General features: G+C 38.7%; 2 long non-coding RNA genes across 3 annotated transcripts; both read right to left on the reverse strand.

Moving 5' to 3' along the window:
• Window positions 1-16582: 16582 nt before the first annotated feature.
• Window positions 16583-17510, reverse strand: LOC307034217. Of its 2 annotated transcripts, none has more exons than XR_013806825.1 (2): window positions 17246-17510; window positions 16583-17011 (listed from the first exon to the last, which is right to left on the reverse strand). It is a non-coding gene; the product is annotated as an uncharacterized lncRNA (long non-coding RNA). The 2 variants fall into 2 exon arrangements; XR_013806826.1 differs by having other exon boundaries at window positions 16583-17016.
• Window positions 17511-18650: 1140 nt separating this feature from the next.
• On the reverse strand, window positions 18651-21450 carry LOC307031868. The gene is made up of 2 exons (XR_013806093.1): window positions 21018-21450; window positions 18651-20200 (listed from the first exon to the last, which is right to left on the reverse strand). It is a non-coding gene; the product is annotated as an uncharacterized lncRNA (long non-coding RNA).
• Between the last annotated feature and the right edge of the window lie 537 nt (window positions 21451-21987).

The following is a 21987-nucleotide window of genomic DNA, read 5'->3' on the forward strand; positions in this document are numbered from 1 at the left end:
GACTGAAAATCTTCAAATAAATCATAGTTTCTTAAGTAATCACACAGCTGTTTTGCGACTGCTTTCTCAAGAATTTTTGAGAGGAACGGAAGATTAGAAATAGGTCTATAGTTGGCTAAAACCTCTGGATCGAGGTTGTGCTTTTTAAGAAGCGGTTTTATCACTGCTACTTTGAATGATTTTGGAACATAGCCTGATAATAAAGACATATTCATAATATTTAATAAAGAAGTGCTAATTAATGGAAAAACTTCTTTTAACAGCTTAGTTGGAATCGGGTCTAAGATACACGTTGATGGTTTAGAAGAGAGAATCATTGAATTTAATTGTTCAAGGTTTATGGCTGAAAAGCATTCTAGTTTACTATCTAGTGTAATATTATTAGAACTTACGTTTCCGGGAGCTGTTGATAACACTATACTGGTCAAAGGCAAGAGGTCATTGATTTTGTTTCTAAGAGTAACAATTTTATCGTTAAAAAAGCACATAAAATCATTACTACTGAGTGCTATGGGAATAGAAGGCTCAGTCGAGCTGTGGCTCTCTGTCAGCCTGGCTACAGTGCTGAAAAGAAATCTTGCATTATTCTTATTCTCATCTATTAATGAAGAGTAGTATGCTGCTCTCGCTTTACGCAGTGCTTTCTTATATTCATTGAGAGTAATATGCCAAATTAAACGAGATTCTTCAAGTTTAGTGGAACGCCATATCCTTTCAAGTTGTCTCGACTTTTGCTTTATTTTGCGGGTTTCGGCATTATGCCATGGAGCTAATCTATGTTGTTTTATTTTCTTCTTTTTCAAAGGAGCAACAGAGTCTAATTTTATTCGCAGCGCATCTGTAGCACTATCAACAACATGATCAATTTGGGGGGGTGTACATTTTGTATAAGTTTCCTCCCCTACATGCAGACATGCTATCGAGTTAAGTATTGGTGGAATCTCTTCCTTAAATTTGGCTATAGCACTAACAGATAGGTTTCTGCTGCAGGAGCTTTTGGCTAATGCTTTGTAGTCTAGTAACAGTACTTCAAAAGTTACTAAGAAATGGTCGGATAAAGCAGGATTATGCGGTTCGACTAATAGTTGCTCAATTTCAATACCATAAGTCAGAACAAGGTCAAGAGTGTGATTATAACAGTGGGTTGGTTTATTTACACTCTGACAGAAACCAACAGAATCTAATATAGAATTAAATGCAACAGTAAGGCTATTTTTATCATCGTCAACATGAATATTAAAGTCACCTACGATAATTACTTTATCTGTTTTAAGTACCAAAGCTGATAAAAACTCAGAGAATTCTGATAAGAATTCTGAATAAGGACCTGGTGCACGGTACACTGTAACAAATAAGATTGGCTGCAAAGTTTTCCAGGTCGGATGCGTAAGACTGAAAATGAGGCTTTCAAAGGAGGTATAATTTAATTTTTGTTTAGTATTGATAAGTAAACTTGAGTCAAAGATTGCTGCAACTCCACCTCCTCGGCCCGTGCCTCGGGCAATATGAGTATTGATATGGCTGGGTGGAGTGGCCTCATTTATGCTGACATATTCTTCATGTCTCAACCAAGTTTCAGTGAGACAGCATATATCAATATTATAATCTGATATTAAATCATTTACCAGTATTGCTTTAGATGCTAGAGATCTTATGTTTAAGAGACCACATTTAATCTTCCTGTTTTGTTGCACTGTAGTAGTTGTTACATTTACTTTTATTAGGTTATTATGTATGACACCTCTATTAGGTTTTACCTTAAATTGTCCTTGGGCAGACACACACACCGTTAATATTGGGTATTTTATTGGGGTCGGGTCACTTCTTTGTTTGTTATGCTCATACTTTTACCTTTACAATCGTTTGCTTTAATATGCAGTATATTTTTTGTATATTTTTGTGTTTGCTTCCTCCTGCTCCCTTTCGGACACATACTGTATGATTTATTATTATTATTAATATGAAGATATTATTAAGATAAGATAAGATGGTACTTTATTGATTGAACATTTTAGTTTAGAATATGCTGTGCACGGTAATTCAGAAGGCTCACAGGTCACATTCCGAGCATTATTTAAAACAATAGGTGCTTTCACACCGTCTACAGTTTGATTTGTATAGAGGGAGCTCTGTGGCTGAATGGCCAGATTAGGTGTGACGCATAGGTGATCAGAGCTAACTGCCTGCCGTCAGATTTCATTTAAAAAACAGATCTGATTTTAAGACTATTTCTGCGCTCATAAAGAATGATAAGAATAAGAATAATGCATATTGAACTGGTTTAATTAATTAGTGAGTTTATTTAACACTAGAACCGCCAATCGTGTCAATTTGTGTGATGTGTGTTGTGTGTGTGCAATGTAACTTTTTTTCAATAAAATATTAAAGTCTCCCAGTCCGTGACTTTTCCTGAAAGTGTGTTATGTAGCACCCTATGTTGTTAAAAATTGCATTCTAATAGCGGGATTTGACAGTTTTAGGTAGGCCTATACAAAAACATCTGGCGGTTCTAGTGTTAAGGTAATTAGGTACAGTAGAAGCCCTTTTTATTAACGAATTTAGCAGTTGAACATAAAAGTCAACTAACTGAGGGTCACTTGCAATGACAGTGTTGTGTCTAACTGTAAGCTTGTCACTCAGAGTAACCTACAGTTAATTTAGCTGCTCGAGAAGAAAGATCAGTGGGGGAGGGGGGGAGAGAGCTGTGGTTGATGGGCCATTAGTTGTGTAAATACACAGCTGAGAGCTGCCGTTTCATTCAGACTGTTTAAAAAACGGTAACAACGGACTATTTTTCTTAGCGGATGCATGTCAATTTAAATCAATACATACAACTATTTTTTAAATCAATAAAAACATTTTCTAAATCCATAAAATGATTTAAATTAATATTAGGAGTCATGTCGTTACTTTGTTGAGAACGTGGCCGTGTAATAAGCGGGATAATTTGCAGCGACTTGTTCCTTATGGGGAAAATAACACCCGTCATGTGTGTGTGGTTAAAACACTTTCATGAAGTGAAGGAGGTTTTCCTTGTATAAAACAGCTGTGGGCAGCAGTGAGTGTCACGGACATTAATTCATAGATCAAGGCAGACTGGTGCACACACTCTCCTGTCCTGCCAGGCGACACGCCCGTTCTAAGCCGTGTCCCTCACTCCTCACATCCCAAGCATCCCCACAAGTGTATTATGTTGTTACATCGTTTCAGATGTTATGTTTCAGTTGTGCTCTGTCTATGTTCAGTGATGCAAACTTGTCCCCTTTCGGCGAAATTCGCCGTTTTGAATCCAAAATAGGTAGTTTGTGTGATTCATGTAGATCTGCAATAAAAATATTTTTGGGGTATTGGGGGGTCTGGGACCCGGAGTAATCTGCGGCCGTGAGCTGTTATGTGCCATCATGACACGCATGGTGTTCTTTTTTATATATATTATAATGAAGTGTGAGCTGTGTGCTCGAGTCTTCCTGCCTGTCGGCTCTGCTCATGGATGTATAATAAGGCTCTGCTGCTCCGACATGATGGTTTAGCTTCAGCAGGTACATTAGCTACGGGTGCGTTCGTTAATATTAACTGTGCGTCCGGAGTCACTGTGGCACAGACTGGACCGCTGGTGAACAGCTGTTAGAACGGGCCGTTCAGGTGTTCAGAGCAGAGCTCCCTGTTGGAGCGGCAGAGCGTGATGTGAACTGAAAAGTTTTTCTGTGGCAATATTATAAGGAATCGTTGAGCTAGCTAGCTAGCATACATTGTCACTATCTGCTAACGTTAGCTTTAGCCTTCTATTTCTAATAGTTTTTTCATAGGCTATAAACAGAGGTGGTATAAGTAGGCCTATATGTAGATATATATATTGTACTTGAGTAAAAGTAGAAGTACTCAGATCTTGTACTTGAGTAAAAGTAGAAGCACATAGATCTTGTACTTGAGTAAAAGGAGAAGTACTCAGATTTTGTACTAGAGTAAAAGTAAAAGTACTCAGATCTTGGACTTGAGTAAAAGTAGAAGTGCCAGAGTGTAGGAATACTCTGTTACAGTAAAAGTCCTGCATTCAAAATGTTCCTCAAGTAAAAGTAGAAAAGTATTCTCATCAAAATATAGTGAAAGTAGCGACAGTAAAAGTAGTCATTGTGCAGATTGGTCCATTTCAGAATAATAGATTTGATATGTTTTATAATGATTGATCATGAAAGTGTTCTCAAAGCTGGTAAAGGTGCAGCTAGTTTGAATGACTTTGTTTACTGCAGGGAAGCTTGTGGATTTGCTCCAGGTGGAACTAAAGTCTGATTTAACACTTGATTATATTTCACATCATTCATCCACATCTGTAAAGTAACTAAAGGTATTAAATACATGTAGTGGAGTAGAAGTACAGCATGTACCTCTGAACTGTAGTGGGGTAGAAGAACAAAGTAGCAAAACATTGAAATACTTAAATAAAGTACAAGTATCTCAAAATTGTGCCCAAGTATAGTACTTGTTGAGTTTATGAACTTAGTTACTTTACACCATGTGGCTATAAAGATAAAAAGACTTAAGCCTTGCACAGAGGCATGAAAATACATTTTCAAAATGCTCAACAGTGCTGCCAAAATTATAAACTGACTGCTACACAATTTAAAATAAATGCTTTTATATATTTCTATTAGATGTGACTCTTTGGCGTTTGTGTTATTATTAACACTGCTGCTTTAGTTGTTCTGCTAATATCCTCTGTTATTCCTCATTTTAAAGCCGATATTCTGTGGGGTGGGGGAGCCGGGTGCTCGGATCCTTGTCACCTTTTTTATACAGATGGGTTTGCATCCCAAAGCCTCAGTCACCTTAATTCATGTAATAAAAACATCTCAGGTCAGTAACACTCAAAGCTAAATGTGCAATACCATGTTCAGCTATGTTACTATTTATAATGTTATTGTTGTTACATCAGAAGATGTACATATTGAAATTATTTCTTAACTTACAGTAGGCTATCTTTTACAATGTGTGTTGGAAGGATGTATTAAATTACAATGAATATTGTCTCTGTTGAAGGCTTTTAGAGAAGGGTGAACTATAAGCCTGAATTACATAAAATGTTATACCTAAAAACATAAAAGCCACAATAAATAAGTCACAATTATTCTAGTTATTTTTACCTCCCGTATTGCTTTCAACCCACCAGCTTTTATGGTGTTGTTACGTCACTAACTGTAAGCTTGTCACATACAGTCTATGGTCACTCAGAGTAACCTACTGTTAATTTAGCTGCTGGAGAAGAAAGATCAAGGGGGAGGGGGGGGGGGGAGAGAGCTGTGGTTGATGGGTCATTAGTTGTGTAAATACACAGCTGAGAGCTGCCGTTTCATTCAGACTGTTTAAAAAACGGTAACAACGGACTATTTTTCTTAGCGGATGCATGTCAATTTAAATCAATACAACTATTTTTTAAATCAATAAAAACATTTTCTAAATCCATAAAAGCATTTCAATTAATATTGGGAGTCATGTCGTTACTTTGTTGAGAATGTGGCCATGTAATAAGCGGGATAATTTGCAGCGACTTGTTCCTTATGGGGAAAATAACACCCTTCATCCAGATGAGGATCCTTCCGCTACGCTTTGGGATCCTGATCGACCGACGAAGCTCCATTAAAATATACATATTTTTGGTGAATTACTGAGTTTAGGCACGTTAATAACGTTTTAATGAAGTTGAATATGGTATATTCATATGTGTCAGTGATTTCATGTCAATTCGGCGAACAAAAACATAAATGATCGTGGTGAAGATGATTAAATTAGGATTAAAAATCGAGAGCCGGGCTGCATTTCCTCCCGTTCGTTTTTTTCGAATAACAACATTATTTTGTTAAATAACAACATGGTGATGTTTTGTAAATGATTACATGTCTCTTATTTAGCACAGAGTATGATATCAGTGACATATGGATCTTAACAAAGTTCCGCTGTACATCCAGCGTACTGTAGCCTATCTGACTTTATTTCCCATGAACTCCAGTGTGGAACCCCACTGTACCCCCTGGTGGATCAATGATCCATTGCAGCTGGCTTCATTATAATTACATTTATCTATCACGGGGGTGGTCTCAAGTCAAGCTGGAGGTTTTCCCTTGAGCGAGGGCAGATCACGTACCAATCACGGCCCTCGCATTTCAAACGGTCTGAAATGAATCGCTACATCTGTAACATCTGAAACGATGTAACAACATAATACACTTTTCGGGGATGCAGCTTAATATGTGAGGAGTGAGGGACATGGCTTAGAACGGGCGAGTCGTATTCTGTCCTGCCAATGTTGGCAGGACATGAATTAAAATGTCGAATGTGGACTTCATTTTAAGGACATTTCGGCCAGGGGTTTAGAGCTATACTTGTTTAACCACCGGATTGGCAAAACAGGAGAGTGTGTGCACCAGTCTACCTTGATCTATGGCCCTTTCTCATTTCTCTAACTCCTCTCCACGACTCCCCTCCTCGATTCCTATCCTCAAGACTTAGTCCCGCCCACAGGAGATGCGAGCGGAGGAGCCGAGGAGCCGAGGAGGGGAACCTCTCCTCTGAGAGGTCATTTTAAAGAGACGTCCATTAATGATGACAGGAGGCACAGCAGCCCTCTGTCTGATGGACAGATGTGTTCATGATGACTTATATATTTACTTTTAATTCATTCACAGTGCGGTATAATGAGACAATAACAGGCTCCAGATACGGACACACACAAACACATATATATGTATATATTTATATAAATATATACAATTTCAGAATCAAACAGAGCACTCTCATAATAACGTAACACTATCAGAGACTGGATATATCAGAGCTGTCATTGGCTGAGATAAGTCCGGCCGCGCGTCACGACTCTTTGAAACATCTCTGTTCCCGTAAATGCATCCACGAAGGAGCCGTGGAGGACCGTGGAGGAATCATCAATGTATCCTCGGTTATAGCTCCTCCAGAGAGCTTCCTCGACCTTCGATCCTCGAAGTGCATTTGGAGAAATGAGATGTCCTTCAACATGGCGCGCTGAAATTCATTTCCGGGTCACTACAGGAGGACCGAGGAGTCGAGGAGTCGAGGGGGGGGATTTGATGAAATGAGAAAGGGCCCATGTATTCATGCCTGTGACACTCACAGTATCTGCTGCCCACAGCTGTTTTATAGAAGAAAAACCTCCTTCACTTCATGAAATATCTGCAGCACCAGGAGGCAGCGGGAGGGTTAACTCAGCCTCTGAGAAGAGGAGCGCGCAGTGCCTTTCACGCACCGCCTTCAGTGTGTTTACCTTCAGAAATATTAGAAAGGCTAAGAGCAACCGCAGGCTGATGTGTTTTAACCACACACACCTCACACACACACAAACACACACACACACACACACACACACACACACACACACACACACACACACACACACACACACACACACACACACACACACACACACACACACACACACGATTTAAACGCAGACTTCTGTTCCTCCATGTTTCGTTGTTATTGTTTCACTGAGCGGACCCGGCCCTTTTTTTTTCAAACGTTCCCTTTTTTGGTCCATCTGCGGCGGTAATAGGTTTTGTGCGCTGTGATGATTCGGCTGCACCTCTAGTAATGAATATTAAATGTTGAGAGGAAATCTTTCCACCAATAATTCCAATAAGTAATCCAAAATGTATTCACTTCAGATTTAGGAAAGTAACTGTAATCAGATTAGGCCTACTCGTTTTTTCAAATGTAACACGGGCTCAATACAGTTACTTGATTTGTGTATTCTGATTACGTAACACCGTTACATGTATTCCGTTACAACCCAACCCTGTGCAGATATCACTGTTAAGTCATTTGATCATTGGTTTTATTATGAAAACTTTGAGACCGGAAATACTGTTCTCCGGTCTCAACGTCCCGTAACTTTAGATGGAGGCTGCCGCATGCCTCAAATCATTTTTGTAATATCTATCAAACTATAGATCCTACATATCGACTGGACGTGGATTCTAAAAGCACAATATACACTTCTAGCTAGAAATCTAATCAAAAAGCGTTTTAATGGCCAAACTATCCTACAATTTAGGATTTTCCAGAGAGGGTTATTTGTGAATAAACGACCATCTGTAACGTTTGCATTCAACGGGAGCACTAGAGGGCGAAAACTTTAAAACTTGATTATAAAACGTATTAAGCGCCTGAACAATCGGCATATTTGGTCGTATGAGTTGGAGGACTTTTTGCAATTAATTGCCTGGTTACAGCTCGCAAATGCAGAGACTTTAAGAAATTGAATATGAATCACAACTTTAATTGATTGAAATACAAATTTCTCATTTCTCTAACTCCCCTCCTCGACTCCTATCCTCGAGACTTAGTCCCGCCCACAGGAGATGCGAGCGGAGGAGCGGAGGAGGGGAGCCGAGGAGAGAGGAGGGGAAGCAGCAGGCGGTTAGAGAAATGAGAGACGTCCATTAATGATGACAGGAGGCACAGCAGCCCTCTGTTTGATGGACAGATGTGTTCATGATGACTTATATATTTACTTTTAATTCATTCACAGCGCGGTATAATGATACAATAACAGGCTACAGGTGCGGACACACACACACACACACACACACACACACACACACACACACACACACACACACACACACACACACACACAAACACACATATATATATGTATATATTTACATACATATATACCATTTCAGAATCAAACAGAGCACTCTCATAATAACGTAACACAATTAGAGACTGGATATATCCCCCCCCCCCTCTGGTCGCTACAATGAGGGAAATAAATTACGGGCCAAACGTTTTATTTACAAGTATTAAAAGTAAGCAGAGGACACCAAACCAACTGAGACCTTTCTGTCCGCTGCATACAATGTACCACACACACACCTACACACTGTACCACCAACCCTGTCTCCTAAAAATGACGTTCCCACAGAACTAAACTGCATTCTCAATTAAGTTTAGCTAGAAAACGTATTTTCTCCCACGTTACGTTAGTTATGAACGTATCTTAAATACGTTTATTTTCTATATATCTTTGCCATTTATTGTCTTGCTTATAATAATGATAATAGTCATTTATAAATATCATTTTAGAGCACACATTTGAAATCAGTAGGTGAGGCTGTAATTTCGCCAGCTGTTACTCTCATGAGCGAGGTAGAAAATAATAGTTTTAACATGCCAACAAGCTGCTGTGTCTTTTATTGCACCTCAAACATTAAAACAAATCCAGAGTTACGTGTTTCTGTACTTCCTCTAAGAAGAAAGGACAGTAACAGAAGATCTCTGTGACGCCAGATGTGGTGTTGTTAATGCGATATGATATCCGAAAAAAAATCAGTTTAGGATGGCCGAAGATACTACACTACCCATAATCCCCAGCTATCGTTTGGGACTACAGTCCCGTTGACAAACCCCGTGATTAATCTTCAAGCTCTGGGATTGGATGTTTGAGTGGCAGTGCGCCAAGGTTACGCCGAGCGTCAAGCTCTTTGAAATGGAACGAAACCACGGCAGACTATTCAAAACTGGACTTGAACGCTCCCCGAGAACTACACATGCTGGCTATTGTGTTTCGCAAAATGTTTTCTATGGAACGTCTCTACTGGGAAATGTAGTTTTAAAAGACGTTTTCGTTTTTCCCAAAATTAGAAGTTGACAGTATTAAATTGTGTACAGCCCTGGAGGTGTAGGCGATAGGAAACAAATTGATGTGTACAAATTTAAAACATGTAATTACTAAATGGGTGAAAATCGCTTGTATCCATAATGGGCAGCATTAATTAGACCCTCCAGACATAATCAGTAAAATGGCGCAGATTTTTAAAAGGCCGCATATTTATCAAAAGGCCGCATAATCCCCGCATTTTTCCACACAAAGTTGAGGAAAAAAAAAGGTAACTCGTATTGACGTGACGTCATCAGCTCGCGCATCACAGAATGTAAACAACACTGTATAGAGTGAACGTGTGGAGCTCACACGATAGAGAAAACACCAAGATGAAAAAATCTAATCCATCTCATTTACCGACGAACATTTCTAATAAAGACCGGGCAAAAAGTGGGGGGAAACTATTCTGCACCCCGTGCAACTGTGTGTTGGAGCATAAGAGAACATCGACGTGACGACCCACTTTGATTCATTCAAACATTCGAAAATGCTTTCTGCTGCTGCGGACAAGAAAGCCAAACAACTCACATTCACCGAGGCATCAACCTCCAAAACCCTTTCGAGGGCTACAAGAAACGAGGCGAGTAGCCTACAAGATTGAAGCTGGTCAGATAACGAACAAGTAAATGAAAACAGAATGAGGCGGAGAAGTGTGTGTGGGGTGGGGGGGGGGGGGTGTGTGTGAGATTAAAATAGCCCAATTGCTTTTACAATAAATAAACATTGAATGTGTTCAATTGAATAGTAAAGGGGTTTAACGTTAGTGGCAGGTTGTTTGTGAGAGAAAATAAATAAGATAGCCCAATATTTAAAAAAACATTTATTATTTTTTCCCGCATATTTAGCATATTTCGCAACTTTCCGCATATTTCGCAACTTCCCGCAAGGATTTTAGCCCGCATAATCAAGGAATTTTTAGCCCGCATAATCAAGGATTTTTGCCCGCGTTTTTCTGGAGGGTCTAATTAATATATACCCACATGACAGCTAATTTTTACTTTGTAATTCTACTCCACTACAATTCAGAGGTTAACCTGGTATTATTACTTCACTACATTTATTTTAGTTACTGTGAAGATTCTGATTAATGATGTGAAATATAATCAACCCTTAAATCCGACTTCAGTATACACCTGAGTAAAATTCACGGAAAGTGCCAACAATCAGGAGAGATATTTGATTGTTGGAGCTTGAGAAGACTAAACATTTATCTGCAGATCCCTATAAAGTATATTCATTAATCGTTATTCTCTACTAATAGTTAATTAAAAACTGTATATAATTGCTATTTTGCACATCCCTTTCAAGGTTTTCAAAGGTTTATTGACATATCATATACACAACTACGGTGTAGTTATGCAATGAATGAAAAACTTGGGTCGCAGAATCCGTGTATCTACCGTCGATTTGTTTTTCTTTATTAAACACGTAAACGAAAGAGCGTCTGAGAGGCCTTTTTGCTTTTTACCTCACTAAATGGTCTAATGGTCCTTGGAGTGAGGGGCGGGGCTCACGGAAGTGATTTCAAAACAAAAGCACTCGTTTGCTAACATCACACTTTGAATCATTACAGTATCCTGCTGAAGGAACAGTGATTATTACACCGGTTACTACGGTTTGATTGTGTAATTAGAAGGTGAGAGAAAAATAAATCCACATCCTATGAAACCTATTTTATTTCCTTTTCCATGTTATACTTACTTGTATTAGAACATTTACATGTTGAACTACATACTGGATATCTTCCCCAGCCTCAAGGAAACACAATAAAATAAATGGATTCATAATTTTTTTTTAAATTGATAAAAATGTATAAATTAATAATGTTGTGTGCAAACATTTCAAATCTAAATATAAAATGAAAACAATTTTTACTTTTGAAATGATTTCCCAATCCGTGTATCTACAGTTGTTGGGGCAGAATCTCTGCTCCGCGCCGTTCTTATATGAGCGGGTTCTCAAAAGAAGGAAAAATTCAAAGCAGCCAGGATAAGGGTTAAACAATAATCTGCTGCACAAACATACAAATACTTCATCTAATCACGAAGCACTCTGCAGAGTACTCCAGGCTCAGGTTCTACCACCGTGTGAGACACGTCTCAGGAACGGCCAGTCAAAAACAAGAGCGCGAACCAAAGGAAAACACAGGCTTTCATACTAAAAACACAGGAGGAGGTGTGTGAATGCTTCCCCCCAGAGGTCATCTTATTGGGAGAGACCAACACATGGCCTGTCGTACCCAATCAGCGCGACACAGCAGAAGAAACCCGGAAACAAAAATTCTCTTTCAGTTTGACGAAAACCAGATACCTTTTGGTGTCTGGAACGAACCTGCTCTAAACAACAAGTTTCCTTATCTTATTTCACATCTTGCAGCCAGCACACACACATCCCCTCTATGGCTCTTTGTCTCTGTGGCCATCTTCCTCCCCTTCAGGTTACCACACACAAGTTAAAAATATGTTTTAAGATATAGTTGTTATAGTTGGCTAAATATACGTAATACATGTAAATTACTTTCATATCAATAATAACGAGGAACACATTACCTATGCTCTTAAGCAGTATTAGAGATGCTTTTCAAATAGTCAAACTTCACACAGGCCCAATATAGAGAACACACTCATTTGTCCTGCAGCCTTTCCAGCCATTTGAGCTATTGTTCACATCCTTACTTCAAATAAAAGGTTTCACATTGCATATTTCCAGCTTCCTTTACACATACTGTTATTATTAATACAAAGTAATTAACCACACACATCTATTTAAAACAAGTAGATTTCCCTGATAATTGACATGCTGAAAATGCTCTCTCGTCCCTGTCATAAAAGCTGCTTCCATTTCATATAGAGTGATAAAACATGTTTAAGCTAATTTCTCCACAATGTTTGTAGCCATTTAGTACCCCCACATGAAAGAATAAAAACAGAGGTATAGTTGAACAGTAATCATGCAGAACATATATTTACTGCAATGAAAACACACACATTTGCCCTAAGCATATGTAACGCACCCTCTTCTTTTATGAGGGAAACATTCCAGAGTTTTGGAGCTATCCCCAAATAAGGATGTCCCCTGCTCACATCCCTCTCTAAACACAAAGACTTCACCTCAATATATTGGGGAGGAAAAATATACTTTGTCCCTTCAAATTTAACACACATGAATATATATAAGGTGACATTAAAATGAATATACCAGATTTAACTTTCCTGCCATAACACGTTACTTTAATACTTCAAATAATTCAATTCAAATTGATACTGTTTGACTTTGTATTAGTTAGCCTCCTACTTACAATACATTGAAGTACTTTTACTGTGTATTTATTGAGAAATACTCCGTCAAAGACCCCTGCTGAGAACAAAATCAAGCCACTTCTGCTAAGTTTGATGAGGGAATTCTTTTTTGTTGCCATTAGTTCTTCGTGAGATTGATCCTGTTTGACTCAGTACTAGTGAAACTACCCCCACAAGTACTATGAAGTACTTACTGTGTACTTTTCCAGTACTCCTCTGTCAATGTCCCCTCATGAGAACAAGAATGCATGTTTCTCTGCTATTTTGAATAAGCGTTAAAAAAAACTTTCTTCATGAGACTGAAATTGTTGGACAGAGTATTTTAAGAGGATATGGTAGACATGATATCAGCAATACTTCCAGTCAGTACTCCGGCAGCAGCATTTTTACCCTTTGGAAAGTCTATAGACTGGCCTGGATAGCTGGTCTATCCTTCAGCACACTGACACACTCTTGTCACTCTTGTTGGCCTCTTATGATGCTGCTGTCTTATGATTATTTCTCTGCTCCTAGATAATTCCTCGCCGATTCTTCCATCAGTCCCAGTCATTGCATGTCAGTCAATAGAGCTTCGAAAAATGTGTCCAATTCAACAAAATGTTTTTTTGTGAGTGAAGGCCAGAGATAAATTATAGATTGTTTGATTGTGTAATTACAAGGTGAGAGAAAATAAATCCACATTATCCGATGAAACATATTTTATTTCCTTTTCAATTTTATACTTATACTTACTTGCCTTAGAACATTTGCATGTTGAACTACATGATATCTTCCCCAGCCTCAAGGAAATACAATAAAATAAATGGATTCATAATTTTTTTAAATTGATACAAATGTATAAATTAATAACGTTGTGTGCAAACATTTCAAATTTAAATATAAAATGAAAAATAAATTTACTTTTGAAATGATTTCTCACAAAAACCTTTCTAAATTATAGTAAACTATTAAAAAAGGTTTGGTCAATATACGTTTTTCTGCCTAAAATAGTTGAAATTGAACATAAACTATATCAAACACCATATGCATGGCAGTTAACCCATTTTGCCCGCTATTTAAATTGACTTTGGTTAGTTAATAAAAATATTGATGGTTTGTTTAAATAACTACTGACATTTTAATAAATATTGCAAAAAAGGGCTCCAAAAAAGGCATATATAACCTGGCTGGCTTAACCAGTGTGTAATTCTTCAAGCACCACAAGATTCAGAATTTATAAAGTACAATTCTGGGCCATTGATTGTGTCATTTCTCCAAACACATACAGTAAAAATGCCTGTTTTGAAGCCTTCAAATGGTGCAGGAAAAGGATTTTACATTGTATTATATGTAAAGACAGGGCTATTCAGTTAAGAGAAGAGAAAAAGGAAAGTAAATTATTTTAATGGGTGATGTAACATTAATGACATACATTATATGAGGTCCTTGGCAGTTGGTACTCAGAAGATTTTTTTTTAAATAATGAAGTTAAAAGCTTCAATCTGGTGCACTTTGAGAGCACAATTAAGAGATCTATGGATACATCTCTCAACATCCATATGAAACAGAACTGTAAACAGATTTTATTTTTCTTATATTTTACAAATCACTCCCCTTTTAAACTGTATTCTTGTTTTGTCATATAGTATTTCACAACTGTTTTTAATGTATTGTCTCTGGCTGTCCATCTCATAATGTTCACATAGAAACTAGCTGTCAATAGGAATATCATTCAGAAGAATTATAATTTCATATAAAAATCTGTCACAAAAAGAGGTTGCACATTTAAATTCAGGTGTTGTCATGGCAACGTCAGTGGCCAAACAGCCACATTTACTGCTGCAAATACGTTCAAACATGCTGTCGTGTCGACAGCATGTTTGAACGTATTTGCAGTGGCATGCCACCATTTCAGCTGACCTTTTCTCAGAAATACTGTCACATAACATCATTTCATTGCTAGGTTGATGCTTAGCTAAACTAACTATGAAACAATTTAACTGACAGAACTCAGTATCAACTGTGTACTGTTAGGTAGCTTCTAGCTTCATGTCGAACAGTAAGTCAACGTTTTCCAGAGAGCTTTTTTTTAAATCACCAGGTAACGCTAAAAAACCTTACATTTAGATTGTATGACTAAGTGTTTATTTAATATATCTGGCTAGCTATAGCTACTTGCTAACGGTTTAGCTTACCCCCGTGATTCAAAGTAACTTCAACGTAGCTGTAATTTATGCTTTGCTTACATGTTCGCATATCTTGGAAGTTTACCGACAAGAAAAGATGTTCTTATGTCCATCTTCAAAAATTCTGAGTCCGACTGACAGTTTAAACATTGTCACAGCTCACAGGATAGGTACCTGTCAGCCAATAAAACAGATTATTTCCATTCAACTCTGGTCGGTCTAGTTCAGGGGTCGGCAACCTTTTTCATATGAAGTGCCATTTTAAAAAAAAATGTTTATCAGCGGGCCAACGATCGAGAATTATCAACAGGGGGGGGGCAGTGTGTGGACATCATGTCAGTGCAACTTACATGATGCCGAATTTAACAAACACTGTTAAACAATTGGTTTAAACGGCATAATAATAAGGGCAATCGTCCGTTCTGTGATTTTCCGCAGCACACATGTTATGATATTAGGTTCATGCAGTGAGATGAGGTCGCTGTCCCTTTAAGAGAGAGAGAGAGAGAGAGAGAGAGAGAGAGAGAGAGAGAGGGGGGTGTGGCTTGTGCATGTGTGTTTGTGGATGGTAGAGCAACAGTGAGGGAACGTGTATGTTTCTGGAAGTGAAAAGAGGCAGCAGAAAAACAGAGGTCTGTGATGTATTTTGTGAAACAGAAGAACAGCTAAATAAATGCAACGACCTCCCAAGAAGAGCTCACCTCTCTCCAGTCATTTAAGCTAAAGTTGGTTATTGAACCTTGTTGCTGCTGCCCTCCTCGACTACGGTCTGGGAGCCGACAGGAAAGTTCAACACACAGATGGCCAGTCCGCCCCTTTGTAGCATATTATTTAGATGAGAGATGAGCAGATCGCCACTGGGATTTCAACTAAATACACAGCCACGCAAAAACTGCGGCATTTGTACAGCTCCTTATGGGTACTGCAATTAGTGAAGTGCTTTCCTCCGTGCTGAAACGATCAGCACTGCACCACGGAGGAAAGCGGCAGAAAGTCACCTGGAGATAAAGAGAGCGGGGCTGCGTTACGTGCATGGCTTCCTTCTGCAGGTAACGGGGAGACGCGCTCTGGCGACGGTCTCGTTCAGGATCCGAAAATACAATTTAAAAATGTTTGCACACTTATTCCACTTATTCCTAGTGTGCCACTGGTTACGGTGCCGCGTGCCAATGCTGGCACGCGTGCCAGGGGTTGCCGACCCCTGTTCTAGTTTCTTGCCTCTGTTGCATTCACTGAAGTAATACACTGTATATAAATGTGTAATTCATGTCTAAAATGAAAATATATTAATTCGAATTTTGAGTAAAACAGGTGTTTATCACTCTACTTTCACCACAGCAGGGACTGAGATACATTAGGACTGACTAATGACTTCATATTACATACCAAGGTTCATGTGATGTGTACAAATACAAATTGAGCATTCAAACTTTTTATTCAACCAACAATTTATTATAAATATGTTTTTTTCAACCAACTATTTATATAAATATAACAAACTGGAAAATCTCACTATTTACAATATTGAACATCAGTACTTTCAACCAACTCTTCATTATGAATGTCAAAACAGTGTCAAGGTCTTTGTCTGTCTTCCAAAACAGTGGGTTTGGCTGCTGTGAAGATGGGGGTGATGGTACTTGGGCTGCTGTGTAGGTGTACAAGTGCTATACGAGACCTCCACGAGACCTCCTTGCTGGCTGGGTTGAAGGTGATGGCTGTGGTGGAGCCTTTGTGCTGAGGTGTATCTTGACCTGGTGGCAGCCGCAGATGGAGGTGGAGGCAGCTGTAGTGACGCTGGTCTGCTGGTCCTTGGTGGTGATGGTTCTGGTGAAGGCCCTTGAGCCACGGTAGATCTTGTCTCCGTTGTGCGACAAATAAATGATTAATTTAATCATCTACACATGTAATCTCACTTTTACACACCAAAATAACTTTAACACAGAGTAAACGTTTGCTAATGGAGTCCATTTTGTCCCAAAAAAAAGTTAATGACTATCGATAAAAAATGTATCAATAAACCTATTGTTACTTTTCGCGGTATTCCCCACACATTGCCAGTACACTATTACTGTAATATTTACACTTACCCATGTCCAAATGGAACTTTGTTGTTGTCTTTGTATTCTTCTTCTTCAGAAGAGTTGAAGACTTCAGGTTCTGAGGCTCTATCTTCACTGCTGCTAGCGAAAAAAATCTCTAGCGAAGCCGGCAACTGTTTTTTTTTTTATAGCCATTTTCTCTGTCTCTCTCTCTCCTGACAGACGTAAACTGATGGGAGACACGTGATTTATGTTTTTTTTTACTTGGTGGGTAGGTCCTTAGTGATTTCTCGATGTCCATTGGTCATTTCAGAACTTGATGGATGCCGGCCGAGATTTCCTTGACGGACACACAAATCCACCAATCCCACACAGTGTAAAGTCAAGCTGCTTTGAGCGGCCATATTGCCTGCTGTGCCCTGGTTACAGTCTCACAGGAGATACCGCTGGAAAATAACATTCATTTTCTGGGCTCAATATGTGTCCTGGCCGTTTTCGTTGTGATTGCTAAATTCATCTTGTTTCCCTTTGTTTATAATATTATCATCGCTTTTGTTTTGAAATCACTTCCGTGAGTTTCGCCCCGCCCCTCGCTCCGATGAACATAGAGAACCGCAGTGACGCGTCGTAAAACCCGGAAGTAAACTTCTTCCGGTTCCTTTGTCAAAAACCAATGCAAATTCTCCATAGGATTTTGGAAAATAGCTCGAAATAAAGTCTGTGGTTGACACACATTTAAGAGAGGGATCACGTTTTGTTCAGCCGGATAATCTCCACATGTCAACCCTACTTTTATCATTTTTGAATCATAAATCTAGTCGCTAGAAGCAAAATACTAACGTTATGCTTTCAACGAACTACAAGCCAGTACAGCAGCAGGGTCGCACGACTTCAACGTCACGCCAACTTAAGATCGTTTCAACTGACTTGCACTGAAACTGCACTTTGAACACTTTAAATATATTAACATTTTAAACTGTATACCCCGTTTATCTAGGCCCTTTTTGTTTTGTTTAATGTATACCACGTTTATCTAGGCCCTTTTTGTTTTGTTTTATGTATACATGTCACACTGTGGAAAACGATATTTCGATATTTCTGGATGTATAACACACGTCGAATTTTTGACAATAAAGCTGAATTTGACTTTCGCGTGCTTGCATATTTTAACAAAGCTTTTCATTTTAGCCACACTGAATTTAACTAGAAGTCATGGCTGTGTCAATTACCAGTCTGATATCGTTTTACAAAGATGACAAGAAGAGTGTAGATAGAGGAGAGAACCACTACAAGTCAGGACACGTAAAACAGTGCAGCCTAGATGAAGGTGTGCTTACCGGTGTTGTCAGGGCTAGCATGAGGGACAAGGTTTATAGTGTCGGTGAGTAGTGATAGCAAGAGTACCGTTAACCTAGAGTTAATTTATTCACATTAATTCCCATCAACAAATCAATTGTATGTGTCACATGAAATCTTTATTAGGCAAGGCAAGTTTATTTATATAGCACTTTTCAACACAAGGCAATTCAAAGTGCTTAACAAAAAAAATGAAAGACATTAAGAAAATGGCATTTAAAATCAGTCATTAAAAAGAAAAGCTCATAAAATAAACATTAAAAGAAAAAATACATGGATAAAAGTTACAGTGCAGTCTAAGATATGAATAGTTCAATTAAAAGCAGCGACAAAAAGAAAAGTCCTCAGCCTGGATTTAAAAGTAGTAAGAGTTTTAGCGGACCTGCAGGTTTCTGGGAGTTTGTTCCAGATATTTGGAGCATAATAACTGAATGCTGCTTCTCCATGTTTAGTTCTCACTCTGGGGACAGAAAGCTGACCCGTCCCTGAAGACCTGAGAGATCTGGATGGTTCATCATTTAGCAGGAGGTCAGAAATGTATTTTGGGCCTAAACCATTCAGTGCTTAATAAACAGCAGCAGTATTTTTGAAATCTATTCTTTGACACACAGGAAGCCAGTGTAAAGCCTTCAGAACTGGAGTGATGTGATCCACTTTCTTTGTGTTAGTGAGGAACCAGAGTAAAGACTTCAGAACAGGAGTGATGTGATCCTCTTTCTTAGTGTTAGTGAGGACTCGAGCAGCGGTGTTCTGAATCAGCTGCAGCTTTCTAATAGATTTTTTAGTGAGACCTGTGAAGACACCATTGCAGTAGTCCAGTCTACTGAAGATAAAGCATGGACACATTTTTCCAAATCCTGCTGTGACATTAGTCTTTTAATCCTAGATATGTTCTTTAGGTGATAGTAAGCTGATTTAGTAACTGTTTTAATGTGACTGTTGAAACCAATAACTAATTTAACCCGCTCACAAGAGAGCCCACCTCCGAAGATCGGGACTGGCTGAGGGACAGACTCGGGGGCAGGTTTTCAGGAATTTCTTGGCTTCTCTCCCCCGAGCCAGAAGAGGAACACTGCAGCTTGGAAACACTTACTGTTCCTGAAATTATCAAATCTGTTGGGCATCAGGGACCTGAGGCAATTGTGGCAAGCATGGCATTGTCTGAGGAGCAACAGAGGGCAATTCAGGTGGCTACCACTGGTCAGCGAACCAACCCAAACTGGCATTTGTTCAGGAAAGGAAGGTTGACTGCCAGCAACTTTGGAGCTGTCCTGAGGTCAAAGCGTGTGACTGCTTCCTTTATTGCCAGGGTGCTAGGGCAACAACAGGCCCTTGATGGTGTTTTGTCTGTACAGTGGGGGACTATGAATGAATGTGAGGGCGTCAGGCCATTCACCACTGCAACCCAGATGCAGGTCCATGAGTCAGATTTGTGGCTCTCCCGATCAGGATTGTTGGGGGCATCTCCAGATGGTCTGGTAGGGTCTTCCGCTGTGCTGGAGGTAAAGTGTCCCTACAGAGCCAGGGAAATGACAATTAGTGAAGCATTGCAAATCAAGGGTTTCTGTGTCAGTAAGGAAGGAGAAACATTCAGCCTGCGTGAGGAACATCTTTACTGGCACCAAGTGCAAGGTCAGCTTCACCTCACTGCAAGAAAGAAGAAGAAATAAAAAAATTGTTAATTATTTTTAATTTACATTTACTCGCCTTTGTAATGTTGTGGTTGATAGAGTGTTAGGTTTCCTGTCAGCTCGTCTTTTGGGAAGATATAAAATATTAGTTTCATGGAAGTCACACCGTCACATATAAGAGCATTAAGACATACAGTACATAGGCTAAAACAAAACATCTAAAGATATAACCTTGCACTTCGATAAGTCTCAGGAACATTTTCACTATTTTGACATTTTTATAGATGAAAATTGAACTAAAGAAATAAATGGTAGATTAATCCATATTGAAAATAGGTGTCAGCAGCTACACTAATTATAATAGTTATATTTCTTAATTAATTAAGATAAGATATTACTGTATTGATCCCAATTTGGGAAATGTTTGTGTTGCAGCAGCATAACAAGAAAAACAAAATATAAGTTATTATATATACAAAAGTATGTGAGGGATGGAATATTAAATTGAATATAAATGTAAAATGTACATGTGATTTTACGTCCAAGAGAAGCTATGGAGCAGAGAGTTCTCTGCCAGCCAGAGGTGATTTGTTATTAGTTCAATATGTCAAACTGATTTCCCTGACTACAATCTTTAGTTACATGGTGAAACGTTATGCTGCTTGTACTAATTAGACTTATCATATAAGCCACGCAGGTTTTAATAGGATGTATTCATTATCTTTACTTATGTTGCGGTCTTTTCAGCAGCGCCATCTCTAAACCGGCGATACAGTCACTACCCATCATTTACATTTCACCGTGACATGGACAAAAATGTAACGTCAGCTTACCTCATGACACGAATCCAGATTCTCCTTTTGAAAACATCGGCCGGGAAACGATAGAACAAGCACGTTTCATGCGAAGACCTGTGGCTGCAACCCGGAGCGAAGCAACAAACCATTGTGTAGCTAACTAGTAGCGCTAGCTTTAGCTAACGTTAGCTAACGTTAGCTAACGTTAGCTAACGAAACGAACTGCCGAGTAAAATTGGAAAACACTGGTAATTAATTATTCTATAATTTGTAAAACTACGGTGTTAAAAACGACAATTTCAAAAATGCAGATTCTAATGGTCAGATATAGATATACAGATAGGCAGGTACTTGCTTTCAAGAAGAACACAGGGGAAAACAAACTTAGCGGGAGTGTTTACGTGTTCGGCGTAATGACGTAAAACGGCCTCGACAATTTCTGTAGTCCTATTCAGCCACTCGGTAACAACCATCGTTTTTCAGACACTTAAACTCTTCAAAAATCCCCAGTGGGGTCACGGCTGATGTATTTAATGTCGTAGAACAAAACGTGATTTATCTCTTAAATTTGTGTCAACCACAGACCTTATTTCGAGCTATTTTCCAAAACCCTATGGAAAAAATGCATTGCTTTTTGAGGAAGGAACCGGAATTGCTAAAAATGCTAAATTACTTCCGGGTTTTACGACGCGTCACTGCGGTTCTCTATTTGACCATTTAGTAAGGTAAAAAGCAAAAAGGCCTCTCAAACGCTCTTCCATTTACGTGTTTAATAAAGAAAAACAATTGGACGGTATATACACTGATTTCTCTCACAAAAACCTTTCTAAATTATAGTAAATTATTAAAAAAGGTTTTGTCAATAAACGTTCTTCTGCCTAAAATAGTTGAAATTAAACGTAAACTATATCAAACACCACATCCATTGCAATTAACCCATTTGTGCCTGCTATTTGAATTGACTTTGGTTAGTTAATACAAATATTGATATTATATATATATAAAA

Source organism: Notothenia rossii, assembly GCF_949606895.1.
Source record: "Notothenia rossii genome assembly, chromosome: 3".
In the NCBI taxonomy this organism is placed as follows: domain Eukaryota; kingdom Metazoa; phylum Chordata; class Actinopteri; order Perciformes; family Nototheniidae; genus Notothenia; species Notothenia rossii.